Source organism: Penaeus chinensis, chromosome 18, assembly GCF_019202785.1.
Source record: "Penaeus chinensis breed Huanghai No. 1 chromosome 18, ASM1920278v2, whole genome shotgun sequence".
Lineage (NCBI taxonomy): Eukaryota > Metazoa > Arthropoda > Malacostraca > Decapoda > Penaeidae > Penaeus > Penaeus chinensis.
The window spans coordinates 19,496,508-19,501,507 of NC_061836.1; positions in this window are offsets into that span (position 1 = coordinate 19,496,508).

The following is a 5,000-nucleotide window of genomic DNA, read 5'->3' on the forward strand; positions in this document are numbered from 1 at the left end:
GGAGAAAGAGAGAGATTACAATGTTTTCTTACCAGTAGTTCTTACAGCTTCGGGGAGGAACGGGCCTGCCTACGTGCAGCCATACCAGATGAAGATCATACAAGGAACTATATAATTGTTTGGGTGAGGTTTCGCAAGTCATCTTTGCTAATTTGCTCTTCCCTGTTGTGCCTGTGGGGAATCTACGACAATCTTTCTCTGTGGAATGAACTTAAGAAGTTGTAAGAGAACACTTAAAAGGGAGTGCATGCAACGCAAATTATAATGACATATATGTTTCAGCTCATAAATAAAGGTGTAGGCATGGATTTAAGGAAAGGAGACCGTAAACTTATTTTATGTAATGCTATAGAAAAATTCTCATGTAATGGTAGTAGTAATATAAAAGATTATTGTAGTAACAATAATGCCAGCTGAAGCAATGTCAGAAAATCTAGTAGAAATAGCAGTTGTTATCGCTGTTATTATTATTCAGGTAAGAGTTATTGCGTAATATTAATTAATTTCCTCGTATTACTATTCCTTGGCTATCAGAATATTGAAGTTTTAAGATTTGGTTTTACAGCCACCCAAGCGCACGTTACATCATCTAGACTTTATAAAAGGAAGCACCAGTCCGTCAAATCTCCGACTCATCATCTCCCTCCCTCCCCCTCCTCCCCGTCGGCGTTATCGTTTTACCCCTCCCTTCCTCCCTCCTCCACCCTCTTCCATGAAACATGAATTACATCTTAATTGAGTATCCAAGGGTTTTTGCCACTGTCAGTCTCTCGATCTCTCACCTTATATAAATATATATATATATATCCATATATAGAGATAAATAGATAGATATAGATATATTCATATGATTAAGTATGTACACATATATATGTGTGTGTGTGTGTGTGTCTATGTGTGTGTGTGTGTGTGTGTGTTTTTGTGTGTGTACAGTTGTAGAAATATATTGCTGGGTCCCACGTTTGTACATCTGGCACCACTTCAAAGTAAACATAGAATAAATAGCATATTTTATGAATGAGGCGAAACCCCTAGGTTGTTTGTACTGAAAGAGTGCGATTGGTAAGATCATAAATGACCAACAAGTGTATTAGTATCTATTTTTGAAAACTACGTAAGTCATTTCAGCTTTCGTTTTATTCAACAAGTTAAAACAAAACATGTAGTATTAGCTACCATTGACTTTGTAGTACGATATTTTTCAAATGCGATTTCCTGGAATTAGTTGTTTATCGAAAGGGCAAAAACTATGGAGGTGTGGCAGCATGTTCCCTTCTTTCAACACACCAGTTTTCAATTATAGCTGCATATTTCTTGAAATATGAGAACGCTTCATTCTTTAAACATCTATGGTGTATGGCAGCTAAATCAAATAAAAATATTTTAAAAATCGTTGATACTTGTTTAAATAATTATCTAATAGACTTAATCAAGTGATTTTTTTTTTTTTTTTTTTTTTTTTTTTACCACCACAAAGGATTAAATAAATAGAAAACATGATACATATTCCTACTAATAAAACACACTTTGGCACATAACCGTAGTAGGGGTACAATGAATATATAGATGCTTTATCAGTGTGTGTGTGTGTGTGTGTGTGTGTGTGTGTGTGTGTGTGGGCGTGTATGTGTGTGTGGGCGTGTGTGTGTGTGTGTGGGTGTGTGTATACTAAGTCAATACTTCGTGATGAGTAACGAAACATTATGTATAATTCGTTTCTGATGCTACAATAGTTTTTGCTATTATTATTCCCTATGTCGTGCCGTTTCTCAGAAGAGTCCCATCCACATTCGAACAGCCGAGTGAGAAAATACAAGTTTGTTTGTTTCAAATCGAGGAACTACTAGCTAGGTGGTTCCAAAGAAGGTGAATATCAAAAGTCTAAGAAGTTACTCCCTATATATGTGCTGTACGATATCTAATATCTTGAAAAAAAAAATCTTCTTCATTCTGATGAAATGAGCAGTTCATCTCGCGCTATACTTGTGGCATCTATTCGATCTTCATTTCCTTCACACACTGACTCAATAAAAGAAACTGTGCCATAGCTTCACTGAGCGCAAAACCGTAGTAGAACTACAGTGCATGTGTGCTAAGGAACCGTAAGTTGTTAAACATTTTATATAGAATCATTAAATATGTGTGTGTGTGTGTGTGTGTGTGTGTGTGTGTGTGTGTGTGTGTGTGTGTGTGTGTTAATATATACATTTTATTTTTTATTTTTTTGCGGCAAAATAAAACATATAGTAATATAATATATCGTTATTCAAAACTTGTCTAATCCCCAGGACAGAAATTATGTGAGGTCCTGGTTTCCTCTGTAACACTTTCCATATCTTTTTAGCATGATCTGTTAGCTATTGGGAGGTTCTTTCATGAGCTGTTTCTCAAACATTGACAGTATTCGCCTAAACATTTTTCATCGTGTTTGAGTCACATGCCTTGCTTGGCCACGGAAGGACTTCCATGTGTTTTTTGTCACTGAACCACTTCGTAATGGTCCTTGGTGTGTGTATTGGATCAGTTATCTTGCACAAATATGGTTGGCTGAGGGAAGGGCCAAATGATACCAACGTGCTGATGGAAGGAATATTTCTTCTAACAATTTCAAAATATCTGTCTAAACTGAATCTCCCTTCTTTTTTGGTGAGTTCACCAACACCATGCATGAATATCCACCTCACTTATTATTGGTCACGTGGCCACTACTCGCCGATTCATAAATATATCGTAGTAAATAATGATAGATAATCAGTAAATAAAATATGAAATATATGGCACTGTCATGTATAAACATATATCTTTATCAAATTTCGAACTAAATCAACGAACAAGTTGTAAAAGGATAATGATATTTACACCTGTTATTTCGCATCCAGCAATGGAGCTTCCCGTGCGATGTTGGCAATGTCGCTTGTTCTACCTCTCTATGATAAAGTTCTGTGATGAATCCCATCTGCATGTAGTCGTTTTCTTCACCGTGCGGCTTGTTAGCGGGAGCTGTAGATTTTTATATGAATTTTAGCTGCCTTGGTGAAGGGGCATCCGGAACGAGGGCGGTCGTTCAGGGTGCCCTCATCATCCCATCTTATTCACCTGTATACCGTCGAGCGAGAGCTACCCGGCTCTCTGGTTATTTTTCTGAGAGAGACATTACTTTTCCTGATCCCAATGATATGACCTCTATATGGCGTTTAGATGACGGGAAATAGGTATTTTTATCATTAAGATTATGTACAATGCATTGACAAATACAAGGGAAATACAAATTGCATAAGTGTCAGGTAAAAGTAGAGAGCGAGATTTAATTCCTATTTTATCAGAATTAACAAAGTTTTTCTTTCAAGATATCAGATATAATGCAGCATATGTTTTGGGAGTAAGTTTTTAGACTTGTTTTCACCCTCCTTGGAACTACTCAGCTAGTAGTTGCTCGAGTTGAAACAAGCAAACATGTACCTTTTCGCCTAGCAGATCGAATGTGACTCCCCATAGAAACGCCACGACGAAATATGAATATGGTCAGATTTTAGCACAATATAAAAAAAAACATTAAGAATAAAAAAATAAAAAAAATAATACATACTGTTTAGCTACTCATCACTAAATATTAACTCACGCATTTCTATATACATCACACACAGTGAAAATACCCACATATTCATGGTAGCCTTACTGCGTTTTTGCGTTCAGATAATGTTCTATATTCCACTGCAGAATCTAAGCCTCTCCCATTTTATTAATGAGAGGTCATTTGGCAGTACCACCGTTACCTGATTGAATGCCCTTTCTAATCAACCGCGGTTCAGCGCGTTACCACTTGTAACAAAGCGGCGACTTCCCCTACGACGCCTGTGTTTTATTTTTCAAGGCGAAATGTTGTCTTCTCACCGTGAGATCAGGCTCGAGCCAAAAGTCGGACCGCAGGCATTTTTCACAACTGCCGTGGCGAGGTATTGAACTTGGGACCATGAGGGTCGGAGTCCTGTACTCTATTCATAGGACCATCGAGGCAGCTATATATATATATATATATATATATATATATATATATATATATATCCTCGTAATATGCCATATTTCGCCCCACATCCCACGTGAAGTGTATATATACCACTAGCAAACAATGTAAAAAATATGAATAATGAATAAAACCTTTAAACGAAATCCTAAGAAGCGGGGAATCTCTGACTAGAGTTGGTACATATAAGATAAACTTGCAATTATAAATAAACAGGAAAGCACGTCTAGTAATGTCCTAACTGGCATATAAATAAAGTTAATCACAACATTCTCTTGGTGCCAGTGTCGCCACAGTAAGAGGGTAAACCAGGGTGATACAACAGGTACAGTTGCGGAATTATATTTCAATACACTTGCTGGGTGCCACTTTTGTACATCTGGTAGCCACTTCGATGTAAACACAGAGTAAATAGTATTTTTAGGAATGAGGCGAAAACCCTATATTGTATGATAGTGTGACTGGCAGAACATAAATGACCAACAAGTGTATTAGTATCTTTGTTCGAAACTACGTAAGCCATTGCAACTTTCGTTTTCTTCAAATAGGTGATAACAAAACATGTTGTATTAGCTATCACTGATTTTGTAGTGGAATATTTTTCATATGTGATTTCCTGGAATTGCTTGTTTATCGAAATGGTAACACCTATGGAGGTGAGGCAGCATTTCCTCCTTTCTCAACACAGCAAGTATCAAATTATAGCTGCAATCTGGATTTCGTAGCTGTACCATCTAGCAACGGCTAATCGAACTAATTTAGTGACCGTTTATTAGCCTGAACCAAACATTAAAGCACCTATTCAATAAAAAAAACGCATGGTACGTCATATCATTCATTATAGAACATATATATATATGTGGGTGTGTGTGTGTGTGTGTGTGTGTGTGTGTGTGTGTGTGTGTGTGTGTGCAATGATTAGAAATATGAAGTCAATATTTGGCGATGAGTAACTAAACAATATGAATAATTCTTTTCG